General features: G+C 41.1%; 1 protein-coding gene and 1 long non-coding RNA gene across 4 annotated transcripts in view; one reads left to right on the top strand and one right to left on the bottom strand.

Annotated features, from left to right (window-relative positions):
• The window catches only part of ARHGAP24 (Rho GTPase activating protein 24), a 597,253-nt gene that overhangs the window by 373,695 nt on the left and 197,962 nt on the right, over nucleotides 1–25,596 (top strand). Inside the window, exon 1 of one of the 3 annotated variants that reach the window (XM_075544077.1) lies at nucleotides 14,662–14,986. The exons of the other annotated variants lie outside the window; for them this stretch is intronic. The gene's annotated coding sequence lies outside the window, so the exon portion shown is untranslated. Of the gene's footprint in view, nucleotides 1–14,661; nucleotides 14,987–25,596 lie in introns of those variants that run through there. 3 annotated transcript variants of the gene reach the window in all.
• LOC142442780 (uncharacterized) lies at nucleotides 1,478–15,526 on the bottom strand. The gene is made up of 3 exons (XR_012783466.1): nucleotides 14,760–15,526; nucleotides 14,329–14,433; nucleotides 1,478–4,302 (listed from the first exon to the last, which is right to left on the bottom strand). It is a non-coding gene; the product is annotated as an uncharacterized LOC142442780 (long non-coding RNA).

The raw sequence follows: 25,596 nt of genomic DNA, 5'->3' as shown, positions 1-25,596 counted from the left end.
TCTGATATTAGCCCATGTGTCCAATATCAATCTGTAAAGTCCTCTTCCTACTCATAACACGGGCAATGACGCTGAGTGTAGAAGATCACAGGCCAGGGGTAGAAAGTCTTTGGATCCAGTGGCATTGGAAACATCTCAGCGCTGGCAGAGTTCTCTGCCTCAGGGTGGGTCCAGGCTTGTCTTCTGCAATGTCTCCCAGGGAGTAGCAGAAAGAGGTGTCCTTAGCCTCCAAGGAAGAAGTACCAGATTTCCCAGAATTCTCAGGAGAATGCCATGCCCACACAGAAGTCTCATTGGCTATCTCCAGACACCACCCCTGCACTCTTAATCCTTAAATCGACACCAGATTAGGTGACTACCACAGTGCTTAATACTTTTACCACCGAGACTTTACACGAGGTCAGCAGTTCAAATCCACTAGCCAACTTCTGGCAGTAAAGATGAGAAGTCGCACTCTCAGAGACCCAGGGGTGCAGTTCTCCTCTGTCCTGTAGAGAGTTATGGGTCAAAATTGACTCAATGGCGGGGAAATGCCTCTTTAAGGAATCCCAGTGGGAGAGTGGGTTTATGACTGGGCTAGTAGCTGAAAGGTCAGCAGTTCAAACCCAGCTGCTCTGAGGGAGAAAGAGGAAATAGCCTGCTTTCATAAAGATTGATAGTCTTGCAGCCCTGTGGGGCAGTTGTGCTGGGCCACATTATGAGTCAAAATCAGCTCAGTGCCAATGGTGGGGGAGCTTTATCTTTCCTTGGACTTGACCTGAAAACTGTGAAGCCCTTGTGAAGGACTGCAGCAGAATTCCCTAAGCTTTATTTTTCTTCTCTGTAGGTTGTAAATAACTGTGCCCCCTAAGCCAATACTCTGTCATCAGTTTCTTTTTCTCAGGGAGCTGGCAGAGAATGTCGCTGAGATCCTTCTCATGCTCTTGTCTATTTTAGGCTAATTCCCCAAACCAGTGCCATGGAGTTAATCCTAACTCATAGAGACGCTGTAGGGAGAACTGCTTTGTAAACAGGAAACGCTGGAGACCACAACAGTAGAGGGCGGCCTTCCTCAGCACCCCTGGCAGGCGGTAGATTCTGATTCAGGGACCTGATGGGCTAGCGTCGAGCTGTGCTTGTGGGTTTCTGAGACTAAGTCTTCATGGAAGCAGCCAGCGCATCTTTCTCCTGGGAGCAACTGGTGACGTCATATTGCTCACTTTTCGGTCAGCAGCCCAACAACATAGCCCAGATGTCACCAGGACTGAAAAGGAACTCAGGTCACAGCTGGTTCCTGTGGGTGCACCCTCTGGCATCTAATCTTCATAACGTTCATTGACCCTAATCTCTGTAAATTTCCTTGAGTGCAAACGAATTTGAGACATTGATTAAAAATAAGAGACAGTAAAATCCTCGTGTTGCCATTCATACAAGTCCTTATTTAGAGAACAAATGATTATGCTACCTTTGCACGGTCAGAGTACCGCGGCCGTTTAACACATGTCACTGGGCAGGCAGAGCCTCTAATACTTGGGATGCTAGAGGTGATGTTTTTGGTAAACAGGCGGGATTTAAGTTTGCCGAGTTCCTTTTATTTTTTTTAATCTTTCCTTATTGCACGCCTGTGTTGGATTAACAAAAAATTAAAATATTATTACTAGGTAAATGTATAAAACTATTTAGTTGTTAATTATCAGTGAGTATTCGTTCTGATATACACTTGTGCTTGGAGAAATAATTCTTATTACTTATATTAACAGAGTTTCATCTACTAAAGGTAGATTAGTCCAATGTGAGTTTAGGAGTTTGAGAAGGTTATTAAAATTAAGATATTAAGGTTGTTGAGCTTGAACGCTTTCTTAATTGATGGCTGCTTTTAGGCCAACTATGGAGTGATAATAAGCTTACTCACTAAATAAGGTTGAATCCTATATTTAAAGAGCTGTCCCTCTTTAAATTATAACTAAAATTTACATTTTATTTATTAGTATAATTGGTAAATTTTAGGTTGAACTAAAATTCTATTTTGGACAACCAGCTATCACCAGACTCGATTGGTTTGTCGCCTCTACCTAGAAGTCTTCTCACTATTTTGCTACATAGATGAGTTGATTCAATAAATTGCTCTTAGGTAGCTCGTCCTTGAGTGAAAACGAATTTGAGATAGATTTTTGCTTTTCAATGGGAGTGGGGGAGGGGAAGAGCTTAACATTTCCCTGCATTTCCTACACATCCTCTTAAGTGAAATCTTTTTTTCTTCTTGTTTTCTCTGCAAAGTAAGTTAAAACCCTTGGCTGGTCCTTGGCCGTAGGGAAGACTGCTGCCAGCACCTTTGTCTTCATGTATTTGTTCATTTCCTGTCTCTACGCCTCTGAAGGTGTTAAAATAGCTCTTTCTTTAGCAGGCTATTCGCTTTTTAGAAACATCTAGTGGAAGGTAGTTCTCAGGTAAGTAGTTGAGAATCAATATTTTGTCCACTTGAAGCATTATTTAAATTGTGTAAATGATTAATACGCTCAGCTACTAAACAAAAGGTTCATAGTTTGAGTCCACCCTTGGATGAAAGTCCAGGTGATCAGATTCTGAGGAGTAGCCCATTGGAAACTTGTGATCACAGTTCCGCTCAGGCATGCCTGAGAAAGCCATGACTCAGACTCAATTCATTGGCAGATTTTATATATACATAAAATATATTCAGCAATATATAAGTGTATAACTAATATATATAAATAAGTGTATAATATAACTATAAGTGTACAGTTTAAAAAGTTGTATGTAAATGTTAATGAATTAAAATTGCACGTATTGCCCCTTTATTCTTTGTTTGTGAGAATAAATATTGACATAAGTAAATGATCATAATTATTTTAGTATTTACATTTTCATGATGATAGAAGCTATTAAAGTCATATAGAAATCAGCATGAGGGCAATTCACGTCAGTTAGTGCAGATTATCATACAATGGAAACTCCTGACACTCTCAATTTACAAGTCATTTTAAAGCCCAGTACCTAATGTGACTCTTATTTGATAGCAAAGGAAATTGAATCATAAATAGGAATCATTTGTCAATGCTGTCCTTTGGATTAAATGGCAACACCTTGCCACAATGAATTGGAATCAACGCCATAGCAAAAGATTGGTTTGGTTTGGGTTGGTTTGTTCTTTATGCCTTCCATATCGGTCAACATTGATAAGTTCTTTTGGTGTAGTGGCTCTGTTACTGCTTTCATCTTTTAAAAATTCTTCCTGTGCTCAATATTTTTTTTCATACAATCCTTTAATATTGCATCGAGTATTCATATTTATTCTTCAGTTATTTCAGCCTCACTAGCCTAAGGCAAAGAATTTAAACATACATTACTGAAAGCTGATGGAATATTGGTGCTGAATGCAGACAGAACTTAAAATAGTTGTTGATTCAGATCAAAGAATACAGAAAGGCTTCAGTATGGATTGTATCTTAATGTAATTGAAACAAAATCCTCAAAAGTAGGCTAATAAGCAACATTATAATAAACAGAAAACTTTGCAATTGTCAAGAATTTCACCTTACTTGGATCCACAATCAAAGCTCATATAAATAGCAGTCAAGAAATCAGACAACACATTTGTCTGCTCAAAAGTTCTCCTTAAAGGGTTAAAAGTTGTTTTCATCTGTTTGCTATTGCTAATAGTACCGTGATGCATATAGTTATACATGTATCTATTTGTGGCTTGGCTCTTAGTTTCTAGCACAAATACCTGATAGAGCGATTGCTGAAACATAAGGCGTTTCTCTCCCTAAATTTTTAAGTGAAACTGTTTGTCACCATGGCAGCACAACTTTACAGCCATACCAGCAGTGTGTGAGGGTCCCAGTCACTTACATCTTCATGAACATGTGTTGTTCTCTGTCTTTCGTAACTTGGCTCATGAGAGTTGTGTGAGGTGATATCTCATTGTCATTTTGATTTAAATCTTTATAATGCAGCAGTTGAAACAGCACGTTGTGCACTGCGTTGGGAAACTCGGCTAAAGAAGACCTCTTTAATAAGGTATTGAAGGACAAGGATGCCATTTTGGGGATTCACGTAGACCCAAACCAACTGATGGTATTTTCAGCAGCTTCGTTTGCATGGGAGAGTTGGATCTTGCAAAAGGAAGACTGAAGAACAGCTGGTGCATTAGAATTATGATGTTGGTGAAGAACACTGAACATACCATCCACTTCCAGAAAAATCAACAAATCTGTCTTGGAAGAAGCTCACCCAGAATGCTCCTTGGAACTGAGGATGGCGAGACACTGGCTGCATATATTGGATGTCAGCAAAGTCCAGTCCCTGGAAAAGAACATCATTTTTGGTAAAGTAGAAGGGCAGAAAAAATAAGGAATAACCTGAATGGGATAGATTGACGGACGGACTGCAGAAAGGGTAAATGTAACAATCACTGTGAAGAAAGCACCACATGGGGAAGCAGTTTGTCCTGTTGTCCATAGAGCCCCTCTGAGGTGGACCATGTTTGATGGCTCATGTTGAGCTGCCAACTGTGAAGTCAGCAGCTTGAACCCACCCACCGCTTAGTGGGAGAAAGATGAGGCTGTCGACTCTCACAAAGATTTATAGCCTCAGAAGAGCAGTTTACTCTGTGCTATAGGGACATCATGAGTCCGAATTGACTTGATGGCAGTGAACCTGATAATGCACATTGGGCAGTGGTTCTCAACCTTCCTAATGCCACGACCCTTTAATACATTTCCTCATGTGTGGTGACCCCCAATAGTAAAGTTATTTTTGTTCCTACATCACTGTAATTTTGCTACTGTTATGACTCAGGCAAGCCCTGTGAATGGGCCGTTTGACCTCCAAAGGGGTCACAACCCACAGGTTGAGAACCGCTGCTCATGGGGTCACTATGTGTTAGAATCCATACCATGCGCTGAATTTGTTTTATTTGTTGGCCAATTGAGTGTCTGTGGTTGGTTTTTGTTTGTTTTTAATATATCTTTATGTCTTGTATTTTTCAATAGTATTATTTGTCTTTGTGTGATTGGGGTATTGAAATTTTCTCTAGGTTTCACAGATCAGTTTCTTAGTCAACGTGTCATTGCAAACTCCCCCATCTGAGCAATCTCCTTTTACTCCTTTGATGATATATTTCAGCCACATACGTTTCTAATTTTTAGTCGATTCCAGTCGTCTATTTGTACCATAAATGGAAGATTGATAAATTACAGCCCACACACAGAATATGATGCAATATTAAAAAATATTGAAGAATCTAGAAAACATTTCATAGCATAGATGAACCTGGAGGACATTATAAGTGAAATAAATCAATAACAAATAGACAAATATTTTCCCCATTAAAAATGTCAAGAAAATTTTTTCACACTTAAGGAAACATTCTTTGATGGTGACCAGTGGGGCAGGAAAGAGAAAGGTGAACCACTAACTAGAGGAACAGGCAGTATATACTGAGGGGCAGGATGAATGAATGAGGGAAAGAAAGGTACTAGAAGGAGGGAACCTGCAGAAATAGGAACTGTTATATACACAGTCTAGCAATAACAATAATCTGTGAACCAGTGTATAGTTGGAGACTCAAGCTGAATAGATTTTCAAAGCAAATGAGACTATGTGCACTCACATATGTTCATATATAAGTTTGATGAGATATGTCTTCATATGAATTTTCCTATGCTGCAAATATATCCACATATATTTACAGTAGACCCAATATGATAAAGTTGTGAATACTTGTTCACCAAACACTTTGAAAGAGTTGCTGGGCCTGGGTGCTTAGAAACATCATCTCAGGGGACACAAAGTTCAATTGGTATAGCATTGTTCACAAAAAAAAAACAACTCTCTAAATGATACTTAGGTGAGTAGAAACCAGCCTTAAAAAGCTTGTCCAGGGCAAAGAAGAGTTACTAAAACTGATATAACTTATAACAGAATGAAACAATGCTTGCTGTTTCTTCATGTTGTTGTTGTTGTTGTTGTTGTTGTTTCTTCATGTTGTTATTGTTGTTGTTTCTTCATGTTGTTGTTGTTGTTGTTGTTGTTCTTCTTCTTCTAAGGCTTTACTACGCCTGATATTTTCCTCCAGGAATTTTCCCTCCTGATAACATTAACTAGCTTCCTTATTTTTAAATAAGGTGTTATTATAAGATGTCCTCCCATCCCTCTCCATCCCTTTGTGTTTCTCCCATGTCCTCTAATCTGACGTGCCCTCTCCCTGAGCTGTAGCCCCAGTGCTGTCCTCTGAAGTGTATTCTTCTGAGTGGGGGGAGTGTCTACATAGTCGGGATTGGAGCCGCCGGTAGACCTCGTTATTGTTTCCCTGGTACATGACTGTATGTTGTATTCACATTTTGGCGCATCAGGTTGAAGCCTGGTCGCTCTCTCCCTATCCTGTGGAGATAACAATACCCTCCCCTTGGGTGGGCTAGTGCCCTGCTTGCCCCCCTACCCATGTCTTTTTCTCTCTTTCTTTTCTCCTCTTAGTTGGATTGGGTTTGGCCCCTGCCATAGTTGCCGGACCTCACCGCAGGGATGTATGTGTATAGTAGCTTTTCCCCTATTCCCGTTTTTGTTTTCTTTTGTCCGTGGACTCATGTTGCACTTGTCCTTTTGTGCTTGGCTTGCTTCCCGTAGCATAATTTCTTCCAGTTCTTTCCATGTAGCGATGTGCTTCATGTGTTCATTGCTTCGGGGGATGCGTAGTACTCCATTGTATGTATGTGCCACAGTTTTTTAATCCATTCTTCTGTTGATGGAAATTTGGGTTGTTGCCAACTCCTTGCAATTGTGAACTGTGCCGCAATGAACATTCTGATCCCTTCTTTCACATCAAAATTGTTGTTTATTTTGGGGCTTCTGTGGCCTGATACTTGATCCTGTCAACACCTCATGATCACACAGTGTGGTGTGCTTCTCCCATGTGGGCTTTGCTGCTTCCTTGTTAGATGGTGGCTTGCTTTACTTCGAGTCTTTAAGACCCCAGAAGCTGTATCTTGTAATAGCCAGGCACCATTAGCTTTCTTCACCACATTAGCTGAAGTACCCAATTTGTCTTCAGCAATCATTTCTGGAAGGTGAGCATCACAGAATGCCAGTTTTATTAGAACAAAATGTTCTCACATTGAGGGAAGACCTGAGTAGAGACCCAATGTCTGTCTGCTTTAATACTTAGTCTATCAATATATGTACATAGAACTATATCCCTATCATTATATATTAATATATTTACATATGTACATGCCTATGTTTATATCTTTATAAATATCTTTGCCTCCTAGATTTTTCTTCTACTTCCTTTAACTTCCCTCCTGTCCCACTATCATGTTCAACGTTCACTCAGCCCTCAGTAATTTCTCTCAACTACATTGCGTTTGATCGAATTCCACCAGGCATTCTATGTTGTTCCCTTTCCCTGGGTTTGTTGGCTTCCCCCAACCTTTCCCTCACCCCCTCCCCTCCCCTGTCCCTCCAGATCTGTTGGTACCATTGATTTCTCCTTAGGATTATTTATCTGGCCTATCTTATATAGAAAGATGAAAAAACAGAAAAACAAAAATTAGCCTATGAATAGCTCCAGGTCTGTCTGCCAACCCTTAAAATGTTTGCCAATCAGGTCTGAAGCAGTGCCAAACCCTGCTCCTTGAGTCCGAAGTCTGTTTTCAGAACTCTTTGAGAATTTGTTGCTTTGATACCCTTGTTGCTCTGTTATACTCCCTTTATGTTACGCCCTGGTGTGGGGGGTGGACAGACTGGGCAAAATTCATGCACTGTGTCTCCAGTGCTTCCCACTCTATTACTGTGAGTCAGTAATGGGGTGTCTTGTCTGTGGTGAGGCCGACCCTATCACCCTCTCTCTGCATTGGCTGCTCTGAGCAGGAATCTAGTCCTCAAAGCTTGGGGATCAGGATGCTTCTCTCTCTCTCTCTCTCTCTCTCTCTCTCTCTCTCTCTCTCTCTCTTTCCTTATTAGTTTGCTCCTATGTGGTCTGGGAGGGGGTTCCCTCCCAGTTTGCTCCAGTAAGAAAGCATGTTTTCATATAAGTAAAAACTTGTTTTCATTGTTAAACTGTATTCTCTGTTTCCCAGTTAAAATAGTATGCAAATGTTATAACAATATCGAGTGGATAATATAAAAATATTTATTTAAAAATCATTGTTAATACTATGATTTTTGCTCCCCGTCCCTGGCTTGGACGCAGCTTCAGGCTGTCAGTAGTGGCGTGCTCACCCCCCACGTCTCTGAGGAGATTCAATTACTCTCTTTTCTCTGGCACTAAGGGGTGGGTAAGGTTATTTGGGAAGAAGTGCCCCCTTAAAGGGGCAGGAGCCTTGGCTGGGGTCCTGTCTACTCTGAGTATCTTATGTGGGGTTCAGGGGGGTCGCTGTGTTTGGAGGTGACTCATTCCTCAGGGACCGGGCTGAGTGGGTGCACAGGCCGGGGGTCAGGGGATGCCGAGAAACACACAGGAGTGGTTGGAATGTTGTTTCGAGGTTTGGGTGTGGGAAGGGTTGTGATGGGAGAGGAAATCCCACCACCAAAACCCTTTCTGGACTGTAAGCACCCTGAGGGAGAATAGAGTTCATAACAGATTCTTCAGCTGTAGCCCTTCTCCCTGAAGAGTTGGCCCCCCAGGCGACTCTAGAGGCTTGGGTTGGAAGGAAGAGGTCTCCGTAGATGTTGCTCGGCTGAGAGAGACCTGAGCTGGGAAGAGTTACAGGGCACAGAGTGACTTGAGTGAATGAAGTTGGGGGTAGAGTGGGGGGGGGGCAGCCCCACTCCTGCAATACACTAGTCATACCTTTTGGCTGCTGGTAGCTGGGCACACCACCTAGGGAGTCCCTGCCCCTGGGGAGGGAGGGAGCAGTAAAGGAGGTCTGTTGGCCATGACTGCCCCAAGGACTTGGCTTTGGGAAGACATCTGGGGACCAAGGACTTCAGGAACCCAGACAGGATTACTGCGATAATTCTGTTTCCTTTGGCTCAAGTTGGCCTTGTGTTCCTGAGGGGCACTGTACACACCCCACACCTCCCACCAGACTCAGGCACACTCTGCGATTGAAAGGGCTTTAGAAGAAGAATGTTGATCATGGCTTACCAGCAAATAGCAATCCTTAAGAAGGAGGCTTTATTACCCCCATTGTACTAATGGAAGGGAGAGGCAGGCGGAAATGAGAAGACTTTTGTCAAGTCAAATAGGGCCGAAGGAAAAAAAAATACTATGAATTTTAAAATGCAAGTACATTTAAACATATATCTCATAGTCTCTAAGTGACTAATTGCAAAAGATGAACAATATCTGTTCTCTTTCACTAATATTTAAGGAATTTGAGGATATTTGTATTAAAATATATATATTTTTAAATCTTTAAAGAGTCTATTCATAGATATATATTTAAATAAAATTTTCAATGTGTCCTTTCAGAACAGATGACATGTTTTGTCAAATAATTAGTATGTGCAGTTTTCCGTTTAAAATTTATCACCATATATAAATTAATCTGGTGTTTTGAGAATATCAGCATCAGATTACATCTACATTTTTATTGGGATAAATTTTGCCCTTGTTCTGTGGATAAAAATAAGCATGATTATAAAATTGGCATATATAAACTATTTATACAAATAGCACACAGAAAATGAATATAAATTAAAGCCCCTAACAACATATAGCAAGATATTTGTTTTACAAGAATACAAATATGCTTATTCACTCAACCTTTGCCTGAGAGATGATCTAAAATTAATGTTGGTCGCAAGAAAAACACAATCAACCCCAAATTTTGTGAATCAGGAAATGAGCAAAGGCCTTGAAGAGATATTTCACCAGAGAAAATATAGAAATGGCTACCAAGTACATGAAAAGATGCTCAGTTTTATTAGTTATTTACCCCCAAACCAAACCTGACTCAAATCAAATTCAAACCTGAACCAAATAGATTCTGACTCAGAGCAGCACTGTAGGACAGGGCATAATTGTCCATTGGGGCTTCCCATGTTATGCAAACTTTCACTTAACTTCCCTTTCTGAGACTCTTAATTCTTTAAGGGAGAAGAAAGCCTTATCTTTCTCTAGCAGAGTGACTGGTGGGTTCAAACTGCTATCCTTGTGGTTAACAGCTCTCACTACAACACTAGGCTTGGGCATCAAAAATTCATGGGATTTCCATGAGCGTGGTAAATTTTTACTATCCTTTGACTCTCATTCTATTTGTGTATGTGAGCTTGAGATGTGTCTCTTGAAGGCAGCAGATTGATTAATCTTGTTGCCAATCCAATCTGTTACTCTTTGTCCTCTTGATTGATGCATTTAGTCCATTGACATTCAGTGTAATTAATTCTAAAGTAGATTAATCACTGCCATCTCCTATCATTTGTGCTTGATATTCTCCCCGTTTTATGGGGTGGTGTGTGTATTTATTTGTGTCTTTGTTTTTCTGCTAAATCTGTATTGTTTCCTGAATTCCTTGACATCAGCTATCTTTTAGCTACCACCCCCCTGATTGTAACCCCCAGAAACCCTTATTCTACTGCTGTCCCTATAGGTTCATCAATCCTGGGTTTTCATATACTAGAACTTCTGGTTTTTAATTACACTGTAGCAGTTCTCATAGAAGACCAGTTAGAAAAAGGGAAAAAAAAATCCAGGGGACAATTAATTTACTTATCATTTTACCTAACAATAAACAAAAACCTATTCCAGTTGATTTGATTCTAATTCATACTTCCCGTGTAGGGCAGAGGAGGATTGCCTTACAAGCTTTCCCAGGATGAAATCTTTATGAAGCAAGCTGACATTTTCCCCCATAGATTAATGGTGGATTGAACTGCCAATATCTTTGTTAGAAGTCTAGTATTTTAACCACTGCACTGCCAGGCTTATCGCCTAACAATAAACTCTATTATTATTGTAATTTATATTTCTCATATTTTATGTACTTTTAATCAGCCATTACAAAATTCAAAGCACACTGCACACTTAGTGCTTTATTCAGTATCATAAATAACCTTAAAATCCTAACGTGATCCTCTAAATATCACCATGCAAAATGGTTGAAATGTTTCAAGTGTATACATTTTTTAAATTAAATTTTGCCTAACTTACTTCTGGTAGTTCAACTGTATTTTCCTTCCATTATTCATAGTCCTTATCATTAGGATTTGTTTCTAAGATCTGAGAAAAAGAAGCAAACAAAAGGAAGAGGAAGACATGAATTCATTACAAAAAGACTGTTTTCTCAGTCTATGTCTCAGAACAGGTTCCTTCTGTTCACTCTGATCTCACTTCCATTCTAAGTGGAAGGATTTTAAGAATTTCAGGCTAGCAGAAGTTCAACACCACCACTAGGAAACATCAGGGAGGTATCTTGAAAGGTAGTAAAAATCAAGTGGCAAGCCATAATGACTTAGCGACCCTCTTAACTAATTGCAAATATTATGTTGTGCTTCAAATGCTTTCTTCTTCATATATTTAAATTTCAATGCAAGTCCCATAGATGATCCTAAAATCAGAATCTCAAAATGCAGGACAAGAAACAAAAGTTTTGAGCAATCCCTCTACTTGGTATTGAATCTAACGAAGCAAGAGTCATCACAAGAACAGACAAATGAACACCTGTATCCATCACAGCACTGTTAACAATCGTCAGAAATGGAAACAACCTAAATGCCCATCCGTAGAAGAATGGATAAAGAAACTGGTATATGCACACTGTAGAATAATACACATTGCTGCAAACACAAGAATGAAACCTCGAAGCCCGCTATGACATGGATGATCCTAGAGAGCATCATGCTGAGTGAAATTAGCCAATCACCAAAGCACAAATATTATATGAGACCACTGTGAAAAGGGAAAAAACAAAACAAGAGAAAGACGTGCATACCAAAGGGAACAGACATTGGAGTCTGCCAAGTGGGTAGGGCAAAGCAACAGACTATGTGGTTGATGGGTGTTGATCTGGGTTCAGTGAAAGGTGTTGATCCACAGGATCCCTCCAGGGAGGAGCGAAGCCAAAGAGCAGGGAAGAGTAAGTTGTTGGAAGGTTTGATGAGAAGCTCAGACTCAAAGTTCATGATCTAAAACCGGGGTCCTCAAGCTTTCCAACCAGGGGGCCAGCTCACTGTCCCTCAGACCCGTTGGAGGGCCGGACTATAGTTTTTCAAAAAACTTTGAACAAATTCCTATGCAGAGGGCTACAGGTGTGGCGTTTGGAAACCAAATACCTCAGTGGAGCAGTATAACACATTGAAGAGAGTATTCCCCCAAAGGCTGTTTCCAATTGTAATACTTCTGAGCGGAGAGCTAATGAAAAGCTTTCCTACGCCATTTCATCCTGCTAAAAGGTGTCTGCAATGTTTCTGAATCCCTTTAAAGACAATTCTGACTGGATCACTCTCCTTCCTTCCTTCCTTCCTTCCTCCCTCCCTTCCTTCCTTCCTTCCTTCCTTCCTTCCTTCCTTCCTTCCTTCCTTCCTTCCAACATTGCTTTGTGAGTGAGAGTAGCTGTTCCCTTTGCTAAGCTATTGGTCACTCTCTGCTTCATGAGCGACCCCTGCTGATAGAGTGGGGTACACATTGGTTTGCTAACTCCAAAGTCAGAAGTTTGAAACTATCAGCCACTCCAGGGGGAGGGATAAGGATTTCTACACAGGTAAAGAGCAACAGTCTTGGAAACCCACAGGGGCAGTTCTGTTCTGGGGTCGCTGTGCATTGGAATCGACTTGATGGCAGTGAATTCATTATGTGCTTCGTAAGATATTCTTGTTGCTATTGCTAGCTGCTATGTGTTCAGAGTAAACCGAACTTCATCCACTTTTCCCTTCTGAGCACAGCAATACATTAACCAATAACTCAAACCCTCAGAGAATGAGACCCCAGCCAACGTCGTCCCAGATTGGAATTCTAATCCCACCACTCACCGGTAACAGCACGTAGGTTAGTTACTCTCATCTGTGAAATGGGACTAAAACAATGCCTGCGTTTTTGTGTGAGGATTAACTAAGATACATTTTACAAATCTACTAGTCCTGGGTGTCTCCTAAGACAGGTACTGGCATTGTTAGTCGTCCCCCCCCCCCTGTTTTCCACCTGTCTCTTTCCTTGATCCTCAGCAGGTGCACCTCTAAATAATGCATTCATAATTATGGGAACCGTAGTCTGATGCCCAGATGCAGTTGATACTGAATTAATTCAGCAGTGTACTTGGCATTCCATCAACATCTTTTCCCCATCGCTAAGCCCCGCCCCCCACAAAGACCCATTTGAGCACAAGAGGACACCAGGACACCATGCACACCGAGAGGCCAGCCGTGCATGTGAGGGGTTCTGTCAACTTTTCAGCGACTTGGGTTCTGCCTCCAAGACCAGACAGCACTCATGTCGCTTACAACACTGGTTCTGGCCATGGGGTCACTGCCGTCAACCCCCCCAACCCCCCGCCCAGTCACACAGAGGACTGTGGCTCTCTGAAATCTCACACCCTATTTATAGCCCACTTAAAGCATATATGTTCCTAGGAAACCCAGAAGGTCCTCTTGGAGGAAACAGAAATAAACAATCCCCACTACGAACCAGGGCAACTGAAGGGAAGGAAAATGCAGGGGAAATATCTTGTTTCTGGCTCTCTACAATTTGTAAAGCATTTTATTAGATCCATTGTCTTATTTTTCTCTCACATCCATCTGAGAGCCAGGCAACGTAACACTACAACCAGATACCCATTTTGTGGATTAGGAAACTGATACATAAGAAAGGACTTCAAAAAGTTTGTGAAATATTTCTATTACTTTTTAATTCTATTTTTGTCCTACAAACGTTTAGAAGTCCCTTGGCAGATGCTTAAATAATGTGTTGCAGTGAAAGGGCTGGATCACAGGGAGGCCTGACAATGCAGGGAAAGAGGAAATGAATCAAGGGTTAAACATTCCCCGCTAATGAAATTCATCTAAACTTTTACAAATATTAATTTACCCTTGAGGGAAAAAAATAAAACACAGGACACATTGGCAAACATAAAAAGTGTTCTTTCTCCTTTTCTGATGAAAAAGTCAAAATATGAGAATAAAAACACCTATGGAAATTCTACATGGAAACATAGATTTTTATACATTTATAGTGTATCATAGGAGGTGATTACATTTTATCTAAGAATTGTCTTTTTGAAGATCATCCCAAATTGTACATAAGTCAAGATTGATTTTGACAAAAAAGGCAGGGAATCATATTTTCAAAAAAAAATGATTGTACCATCTGGCTCTGACATAAGTACATTTTTACTATCTTTTATTTAAATAGGTTTTTTGCATAATTCTAGTATGTATACAAAACATAAGACTTACCTCCTATGAATTCATTTGTGGGCAGAATCTTTATTGTCCTTAAAGGCATAATTTTAGTTTTGGCAGATATTTAATGATCGACAACTCTTCTTTAAGCCTCGCTACCTGGAGAGGGTGAACAAAAAGTTTTGGGCTTGAGAAAGTTATCTAAGCAATTAGAAGAGGTACACCGCAGTCTGAGTGTGAGAGTGGACGCGAACAGGGAAGTTGTTTAGTGAATGCCTCTGAGTTAGCAGGCTGGCTCCGAGCCAGTATGGGATTGCCAGATTTATGGCTGCCCGGCTCTGATTTATGTAGCCCAGAATCTCTTATAAAAGCAGAGTCCCTGGAATTTAGGGTCTTCCCTGACAACCGTCCTCTTCCCAGTATCCTTTTTTCCCCTTTTGCCTGTGTTCACCTTGTGGTGACCTTGCAGGTGTCAGCATTTTTACCTGAGCTCATAGCTGGAAGCCCACGAGCGCTGGGGAGCGAGCCTGTGGTTTCATTCCGGTCTGATGGAGTCATGGGAGAACTGCTGCTGCCGGGAGAGTAGGACCTGCAGCCGCCTGGGGTGTGCTTTCAGCGGATCAGGACAACGCAGCTGCTCTGCCCAGCGCTGCCCGGCCAGCAAGTGCAGCCCACATTTGTCACTGCCCACTGAAGTGTGTGTTTGTGCAAGGTGAGAGCTGGTGTTTTCTCGCTAATTTGGGACAGTGTCCTAGGTACTGCTGTTGGTTGTATTTGCTAATTTGGGCTTTTAAAAATATAGGCTGCCACAAATTCCGAGCCCAGATGCTGTGTGTTTGTATTTATAACCCTGCTCTCTGTCAAGATCCATTCAGCCCCTACGGTGGTGGCACGGTGGTCCCGGCCTGGGCATGTGCTCCTGCTTCACGCGTAAATGTGCTCGCTCCGGAGCAGTGCTCCCGGATTCTCCCGGGAATCCATGCTGACGGAATTCCACTGCTGGACGGAAGCTACGTGAAGACTGTTTTAGCGGTCCAGTTGAGTTTTTGTTTGGTTTGTGAGTACTGGCTATGGTGTGGTTTCTCCTTTCCCCAAGTTGTGGTGCTTGAAACTTTGGAGAGAGTGCCTTGGGGTCTGATCCGGAGATAGAATAACCTGCTGGAAGTTCCTTCTGTGTTTTCACTTGCCAAAACGGAAACTTCGACTCAGTCACTTTGTCGTGTGTGTGTGTGTGTGTGTGTGTGTGTGTGTGTGTGTGTGTGTGTGTGTGTGTGTGTGTGTGTGGTGTAGAGCTCTGAGAACCCAGAGCATAGCAGATGATAGTTAGGTTTCTTTTCATGTACTTAAACATGACTCAGTTAACTTGCAATGCCTTTCTATGTCAACCATGTAACTGCCCAGCCTGTGAACACAAGAATGACACAACTCTATTGTACACTCACCAGCGTGCATTCACACCGTAGGAATTCCACACATGCTTTTGGGTAAACGGATGAGCCTTAATCCTTTCACCAGTATTTTATGTTTGCTACTTACCTGAATCTATAAAATCAACACAGAAGGTGTAGTGTATAAATAAATATATGGATCCTTTATATTATTAAATAGCTTATTGTAGAATATGGGGAAAGTACTGGAATTTTGTTTCATGTAAACAAGAAAATACTAAGTTTTACAAACTGCCAAATGTGACATGAGAAAAATAGAGCATGTTGAAAGGAGGAACATTCGTGATGAAATGTTCTAATTCTGTGGGAATGAAAGTAGCAAGTAGCGCAGTGATGGAAATTCAGTCAGTAGAAACGACGCCAGAAGAAAATACTTCAAAATCTTCTGCCAACCTGCGGAATGTACTGCTTGCCCTTTATCTACTTCCAGTTCTATTGCTGGGACTAATGAAATTAATACAGAAGAGTATCTTGATTTTATTTAAATTGGCCCCATCTGAATGGACTGTGAAGCCTAATAAAGCAAAGTTAGATGCAATACATATGAAATATATTCAAAACATGAACCAAAGCACACACTATCAAACTCATCAGTCCTGCTTTTGAATTATGTCAGTCCAAGCAAAGATACTGACCCTCTAAGCTAAAATGTCAACCATTCTGCAGCCCTAAGGACGATCTCACCAAGTCTCTTGTTTTCAGATTCTGAATATGAGCACTAGGGAGCCTTGCTGGTGTAGTGGCTAGGTGCCGTGCTGTGGTCCGCATGGTCAGCGGTTTGAAACCACCAGCAGCTCTGAGGGAGTACGACTGGGCTTTCTACTCCCATAAATAGTTGCAGTCTTAGAAGCCCACGGAGGGTCGCTATGAGTCAGCACTGGCTGGATGGCGACGAGCACATGAACATGAGAGTGGACATAAGCAACCAATTTTACTACGCGAGTTGAGAAGTAAGAGCAGCAGTTGCCTTTGACAGCTGTGGACCTGGAGATGGAAAATTGGCCTTTTCTTATTGGAACCTGTACTCATTGGACTTTTCTGTTGCCATCAATCAAAGTTTGACTGCTTTTTCAGAAGGGTTGGACATATGACTTTATTAGTGGAACTGAGAGGAGGTGATGGGGGCCTGTAATATTGTTACTTTGAAAACCCTGGCCAAAAGATATTACCACGATGATTGTAGTGTTTGTGGATACCCATGGACAATTTCCACGAAAAATTATAGAAGCTGCTTTACTTATGTGATGAACTAGAGTTGGTGTAAACAGTTAAAAGTGGCCTTGAATGCAATGTTTTTTTTTCCTTTTGGTAATGAGCTTCCTGCAACATGCAAAGAGGTTTAAAGGCAGAGATTATAGGTGCTGACCTCCATGTCGTGTCCATCTGTTCAAACATATTTCCCTCTGTGCCTTTAAGCTCTCTTAGTTCAGGTAGACAGCTAGCCTTCGGTTACACATGAAGTAGGTGCCCTTAGTTTCCTTAGCATATTGATTTCCTTTGTCCACCTTTCCCTCCTTCAGCTGTATCACTTTATCCTAGCCTTTAAGCGTAACTCTGAAATCCTTAATCTCCGGAATCTCCTTTCATTGCCGGGCAAGAGAATAATTATGATTTATATCTCAGGACGGGGGCAGATCCGCCTCTCGTGACCTCAAGACATCCCTCCTGTTTGTCTGCGTAGGGAGTCAGGTGGTTAGTCAGGGACAAGGGTAGGTGGCAGAGGCTGGGTGCCTCTGTTATTATCCACGCATTCCTGACCCTCTGGTCTGCGGCGGGGTGTGGAGACACGCCTCAACAGTTGCTGACATGATATTAACACAGTTACACTTTGGATTCGAGTTTGGACAAACAGAGATTAAACTTTCACAGTGTGGAGTTGACTTCAGACAGTATCATCAGCTTTTAGAATTCTTCATTTCAACTCTTGTGTTCAAACTGTTAACTCTTCATAAAGCAGTGTACAGAGTCAACTCAGGAAGCCATCCCCATGCCATTTTGGACTTTCACTTCAAGAGCCCATCAAGTACGTCTAAGTTGTTTGGTGAGAAGCCACATGGAAGGCAGGTGTGTCCCCTGGAAGCCACAAAATCCAGACAGGCATGGGATTCTTTAGTGGACCACTGGGCTGTGAGACTTGGCAGGGGGAGTGGAAGCAGATGGCAGCATCTGAGTCCGCATGGGAGACAGGGAGTCGAAACATTTTCAGCAAGTCTGCTCAAGGTATCTGCCCCCTTGAGCTTGAACCCAATGGCTCTCCTAAGGAAATGAAGTGGGTAGAGTTTGGCCGCTGGAAGGTAAGTTCAGGTCATGGACTGCCTATAGTTCCCCTAGGAGTCAGCTACCAAGCAAAATTATCTCTCAAATGCAAACTTCTAACTTCTAGTAAGATTCTTGTTTTCTAAACACCTACATTATTTTGACTAGGGCAGAATTTATACCTGATCCCAGCATCTACCTAAGGCTTGCATGTCCATGGCCCCACTACATGACCACAGAAGCTAAACCATACGTTTTATAAAGCCCACATTAAGCAACTAAGCTCATTATAATTTAATAATCAAGAAATTCTTATAAATATAAATTCTAGTAAACAACTCAAGTTAATACAATCATGACTTCCAAATAATTTTAATAACCAAGAAATTGTTATTCTGAAATTATTGCCATATTTTGTTATTATAAGTTTATTGAACTTTTGGGGAATTTCCAAGAATATTACTACAGCATGTCAGAATCAGTAAAAAGGGATTTTTGTATACTCTCTGCTGCTAGGCTATTTTAAGATCAGCATGCTTTGAATATTTCGATGATAAGTACAAAAAACTGGAAGCTGTCTCTCTTATAACTCTTATTCTCTTGAAGAATGTCGTTTCATATGACTGATAACGCTTATCAGAACATACCAATATGTTAAGAGGGGTTATTTTGTAGCTTTAAGAAATATTTGCTTTTTTTTTCTAAGTTTATGTAAAGACTAACCCTTGGCAGCAAAATTGACACATATTTTCTTTTTTCGTAATGTGGCTACAAGTTCTCACTTTTATTGTTGTTTTAAAAAGGATCCTTTGCATTGACTAGAATTTGGAGAGTTTGTGAGAATGCTATATGCATTTTATCATATAGCCTTTTTCTTCTTTTTTTAAATTATTTTATTGGGGGCTCCTAAAACTCTTGTTACAATCCATGCATCAATTGTATCCAATATATTCATACATATATTCCATCGTTCTTTTCCAGACATTTACTTTCCATCGAGCCCTTGGGATCACCTCCTCGTTTTTTCCCTCCCTCCTACCCCCAACCTTCATGGCCCTCTGATAGATTGTAGATTGTTAATTATTTTCCAATCTCACACCAACCGCTGTCTCCCTTCCCGTCTGGTTTCCGTTGTTCTTGATTGTTGTCCCCCTCCCTCCCCCACCACTTTCCCTCTTTCCCCTTTTTGGTATCTCTATTCCCATCCGTGTTCCTGGTGGGTTACATGTGTTGTGAGTTCTCTCTCTCTCTCTGTCTCTCTCTCTCTCTCTCTCTTTCTCTTTTAAATACTTTCATTGGGGGCTCTTACATGTCTTATCACAAACCATACATTCAACCAGTGTGTCAAGCACATTTGCACATATGCTGCCATCATCAATTTCAAAGAATTCTCTTCCCATTTGAGCCCCTGATATCAGCTCCCCATTTATTCCCCCCTCCCTCCCCTGTCCACCCTCCGACACAAACTCTTGATAAGTTATAGATTACTTTTCCATATCTTACATCGTCCTCTGTCACCCCTCCCACACTTTTCCATTTTTCGTCCCCCTGCGAGGGGGTTCTAGGTTGATCCTTGTGATTGATTCCCCCTTTCTCCCATAACCCTCCCCTAATCCTCCTGGTATCTCTAATCTTCTTGTTGGCTCTGAGAGATTTATTTATCTTGGATTCCCTGTGTTACAGTCTCTTATCTGTAGCAGTGTTCATGCTCTGGTCTAATCCGATTTGTAAGTAGAATTGAGGTCATCAAGATAGTGCGGGAAAGGAAGCACCAAAGAACTAGAGGAAAGTTGTGTGTATCATTGGTGCTAAACCACACCCTGATTGGCTCATCTCTTCCCTGTGACCCCTCTATGAGGGGATGTCCAATTGTCTACAGATGGCCATTTGGTCTCCACTCCATGTCAAACACCTTGAGTATGGTTTTATTCTGGGTCTTAGATGCCTGATACCTGATCCCATCAATACATCATGATCACACAGGTTAGTGTGCTTCATCCATGTGGGTTTTGTTGCTTCTGAGCTAGATGGCCACTTGTTTATCTTCAAGCCTTTAAGACCCCAGATGCTATATCTTTTGATAGCCTGGCACTAGCAGCTTTCTTCAGCACATTTGCATATGCACCCGCTTTGTCTTCAGCGGTCATGTGGGGAAGATGAGCATCACAGAATGTCACATTGTTAAAACAAAGTGTTCTTGTGTTAAGGGAGTACTTGAGTCAAGGCCCAATGTCCATCTGCAACCTTAATTTGTAACATATAGATATGAGTACATAGTTCCATTCCCCTCTCATTATATATTTACATATGTACAGGCCTATAGTGCACCATCTGGCCCCAGGACACTGGGGGGAGGCACTGAGGACATGCAGCAGAGCAGCAGGGGGAGCAGAGTGATGAAAGCCCCGGGGAATACCAAAGATAGACTTGGGAGACAGAGTGTGGCACCCCATCAGACTCAACTGGAAAACACTCGCAAATGCCAATAAACAGACCTTGAACTATTTATAGGCTTTTCCACTTTTGTCAGTGACTTTCTTTTTGTTATTGTTATTTTGTTCTTGTTTTTTCTAGTTGTTGTTAGTGGTTTGTTGGTTTTGACTGCCTTTGTTTTTTTATTTGGCTTTACTTGGTTTTGCACTTATTAATGTATCTGCATGTCTATCTAGATAAGATAGGTGGGATAAATAATTCAGAGATGAAAAGAATGGGAACAATGGTTCTGGGGGAATAGGGGATAAGGGAGGTGGGAGAAAGGTGTGGACGTGGGTGGAGTTGGGGTGGGGGAGACCAACCCAGGGAAAAGGGAACAACAAGTGAACTAAAATCAATGGAAAGAAGGGGCATAGGATGCCTAGTGGCAATGTAGAAGTGCAGAATTACTAAACCTGAATGAAGGTCGAGCATGATGGTGGGACGAGAGGAAAGTAAAAAGGAAATAGAGGAAAGAGCCAGAAGGCAAAAGACATTTATAGTGAGTTTTATCTCTTGCCTATACCTATGTACATGCTCCCGTCTAGTCTAGATTGGGAAGCAGTGCTGGGGTCATGATCACGGGGTGTGATCAAAGGGATCAGAGGCATATTGTGCGACACATTAGTGCTCTACTTCACCCTGATTGACTCATCCCCTCCCTGCGACCCCTCTGAAAGGGGATGTTCCACTGTCCACAGATGGGCTTTGGGTCTCTGCTCCAAAATGCCTTCCATTCTCACCAAAGGACACAACTCACTATGACACTGGGGGTGAGTTCTACGTGGTCATGATGTATTTTTAAAAAATAAACCCACAGATTTGATTGGATAAGATTTTTTTTTAGAATTTCTATACTGATATCCATGAGACATATGGGTTTATAATTTTTCTTTTGTGATGCCGTTGTCTGGGTTTATTATCAGGGCTGTGCTCCCTTCAGAAAATGTATTCAAAAATGATGTTCAAAATGTCTACCTCGATTCTGTGAGTTTGAATAGGTCGTGTGATTCTAAATCCTTTTCTAGGATTTCAAATGTATTGACCTATATTTCTTCATAATATTCTGTTATTGTGTGCTTTCTGTGGTTCTGTTGTGATTTCACCTATTTCATTTTTTATGGGTTGTTTGCATTTTACGTATCTTTGTTAAGGGACCCTGGTGACGTGGTGAGATAAAAATAGGAATGGTAGCTCAGTAGTTTCAAAATCACCATCTGCTGTGAGGGAGGAAGATGAAGCTTTCTACTCTCCTAAAGAGTTTAATCTTGGAATTTCCAGTCTTGGAAACTCTCAGGGTGAGTTCTACTTAGTTCCGATAGGGTCGCTATGTTTCTTGGTAACCCATGCAAATAGGAATACACTCCACTTAGTATCATTTGTCTCCAATGGGTCTTCACCTATTTAGTCCATAATACAACAGCTATATTTTCAGGACTCTCGGCCAACTCCAGAAACATTTTACTTTGGCTTTGTAAATTGCTTAAATCGGCACCTTAAAACAATAATGAACTCTAAAACCAAACTCATTGCCACCAAGTCCTTGTGACTCAGAAGCGTGAGAGGGCAGATTGAACTGAACTTAGGGGTTTCCATCGCTGTTAGTCTTCATTGGAGGAGAGAGGTCGAGCTTCTCCTGCAGAGCAGCTGGTGGGCTGGAACTGATAGGCTCAGAGATCGCAGCCCCACTCGTAGCTATTACACCAACAGGTCTCCTTAGAAAAAAATGCAAAGATTGAAATAACCAGATCCTCTATCCCAAAACAAAAATGAGTACATTTTACTTGAAAGATATAAAACAAAAATAACAAAAATCATAAGAATCATATGTGGAGATGGTACATTTTTATGGAAGTAGTTATCCCTGTCTTTCTCCCATGGATCAGCTGGGGGGTCTGAACTACTGACCTTGTGGTTACAAGCCCAATGAAGGGGCTGATAGTTTTGAGGTACTGACCTTGCAGTTAGCAAATCAGTGTGTAACCACCACAGCACTGGGGATCTTGCCCTAGACAGCTTGATGCTATTTCCTCAAGTCTTATAAGAAGTGTTTGCATATCAGGGGTTTTGTAAAATTCTTAATCAATATAAAATTTTAAATATATTTTCCTTTTGCATGATTTCCATTCAAATTTGAGTGGAATCATGTTCAGGTACACAACTGTTTCTCCACAAATAATTGCTAAATGAATGAATAGTCAAGTCAATGAAAATTATTGACAGAATTATTTCAAGTATTTCCTAAGAAGCTTTTACATGGAAAGTTCTGGCTTGGTTTTCATATGAACAAAATTAAAAGAACAAAGAATAAAATGTGTTGATTATTCTGCACCACAAGGAGCTGAACCTCATGTCACTTAAAAGTATCCATGACCAGTCATGCCCATATAATCAAACATAAAATGTAGCAAGGGATATGCATGGATTGAATAGCAATTCAGTATTCTGCTGAACCAGCAAAACTGACACTCACATTGTTCCTCCTTCTAGAATCAGCAGCAATGTACAGAGAGATCAGAGGAATATTTAATATAGTTGAGTAGAATAATTAATGCATGAACCTTATAAATCAGAATGAGCAGCTGCTGGAAGAGAGCCCATATTTAAGGAAAAATATATGTGTTCTGAGTTTTCTTGTTTTGTTTTTTCTTTCCATAATCTCTCCCTTTCATTTTTATTTTACATTTAAGACAGGAGAAAACATTTTTGTTATGTCACTATAGGATTTACTTCCATCTTCCTATGTCATTCTCATTTCAAGATCTTAGAATTTCCCCTGGGTAATTAGTGTGTCATAGATACAGAACTTCACAACATGGATAAAGGATCAATGATTCAATGTGAAGTACTGCTACATGAAAAAAACCATGTGGGTTATAAAAAAAGTTTATCCCTTATACCAAAAGAAATATCAAGCAAGCCAAAGGTTTCAGTGTAAAGCATTAAGCAAGCTAGTAGACAAGGGTGCACTCATTTGCATTGGGGTACTCCTGTGTTTGCTCTGCTCTCCATGTCACTAGGATTGGGGGAGACAAATGGCATCTGATCACTTGAGAATTTCAGGTCTTGGTAACAATCATGGCAGACACCCTAGCAGGAAAAAAAAATTATAACAACAGAACAGAAAACCTTGGCCCTCACTGTCCTGAGTAGGTTCTGCTTCATAGTGACCCTGCAGGGTGGAGCAGAACTGTCCCTCTGGGCTTCCAAGGTGGTAAGATTTGACAAGAGTGGACAAGCTGCATCTTCCTCCACAGAGCAGCTGCTATACGCAAACTGCTGACCTTTGGGTTAGTGGCCCAGTTCTTCAACCACTGCACCAGGGCGCCTGTCATTTGGAGGGCTCCAAAGTGGTGCTGGCCCCACCCTTTCTGTGTGCCCTGTGCCCCATGGGAGCCACGTCTCTCAGGCTCCCAATCACTTGAGATGAGAGAGAGCTAAGAAGGTAAAACATAAATCACCGTGTGTGTTTGTTTCTTCTTGTCAACCTGGCGTTTCTACTTCGTGCCGGGGCCAGACAAGTTAAGAAGAAACACCAGAGTAGGTAACTTTAACTTTCCTGATTCATTTAATTAACCTCTGAGTTTATTAAATTTACTCGAATTTTCTTGATCATCTGAAATTGGATCCAGGCCTCCATGTCTCGCCACCTCCTGGCCACCTGCAGGTGTGGGCTTGTGACTGGAGTTGGTGTGACAGTTGGATAAGACACCGCTGCCCACTGGTTCTTCTGCGTTGTTTTCAAACTGGACTGAACTGATTCGAAAAGCCAGCCAGGGTGTTTGCTTGGCAAAACCGATGAAAAGCTTTTTCTTTTGGGTCCAGGGAAGTGTTCTCCCTTTCACTTCCTGTTGCTGGAGAGCATTTCTTTATCCTGGCATGTCTCCCCTCCCACTCTTCTCATATTGTCTCCCACCATCCTCTGACCGGGATGAAAGCAACACTTATGTCATTCACACTAGCTTTCGATCGTCGGCCTGTCTGGAGTGATGTGCAGTGTTCTTATTAACACAGTCTGGCAAATCCGTGGAACTTCAAAGGCCTATGAGCATTGGAAAATCACAGAGAACTACCTAGTGGTATTTGGAGTATCTGCTTTGTGGGTTTGTATAAGGTAATAAAGCCTCCTAAAATATTTCAAACCATTTTTTTTATTTATTTGTAACAGAAACTTAAAAGGTATGATTTGTGTTCTCAAACACTCGTGAATTTTGTCAAAGTGCTGAGAAAGTAAATTACATACGCTAAAATAAATTTAAGAGTAAATCATGTGAAACTTTCCAGAAATCACAGAACGGCAATTTTAATTACAAGTCCTTCTTCCCCCTCAACGAAACAAACTCCCAGACATCCAGTTGATTCTGACTCAGGACTACGTGTAGGACAGAGCAGAACTTCTCTCGGGGGTTTCCAAGACTGTAAATCTTCCTAGGAATAGATAGATAGCCTTCTTTTTCCTGATGAGCAGTTTTAACTATTGTATGTTACGAAGATAATCAATGGGATCAACTATGGAAATCCACATACAAGATGTATGACTTATTTGAAAGTTATTTGAACTTTTTAAGTATCAGTTTTCTCACCATTAATAGTACCATAGTAAGCATTTAAAGACTAAATGATCAAAGGTTGGTATAGATGTAGATACAGATATTGAAAGATTTTCCTAGTACAGAAGAAGTAATCAAACTGTGCTGTTGTGTTGTATATAGATTGTGAATGATAGTATTTTAACAAATAGGAGTACCATGATTTTGTGGAGGAAAGATTCTTTGCTAGATCTGGCAGAAGGATAAGGTTGGGAAAAGAGATGAGTTTGTTGCATGGGAACCAGATCTGATAAGAGATCCCAAACCCACTCTTATCCAGCAAATTTCTTTTTGGATGAATACAGCTGCTCTTTGGGGTCTCTTAGAGATTGTAAATCAGTACAGGCACAAACAGCCTCATCATTTTTCTTAAGAAAGTTCAGAGAGAATAAATCTGTCAAATGATGGAAATCTGATAATCATTCTATGTGACCATCCTCCATGGGGCTTAAAACTACCGTATATACTCGTGTATAAGCTGAGTTTTTCAGCACAAAATATGTGCTGAAAAACTGGGTTTCAGCTTATACAGGGGTCAGTGGTACCCCAGCGAGGAG

Source organism: Tenrec ecaudatus, chromosome 3 (genome assembly GCF_050624435.1).
Source record: "Tenrec ecaudatus isolate mTenEca1 chromosome 3, mTenEca1.hap1, whole genome shotgun sequence".
NCBI classification, from domain to species: Eukaryota; Metazoa; Chordata; class Mammalia; order Afrosoricida; family Tenrecidae; genus Tenrec; species Tenrec ecaudatus.
The sequence above is the reverse complement of the archived record's forward strand: the minus strand, read 5'-3'. Positions and strand labels throughout refer to the sequence as shown.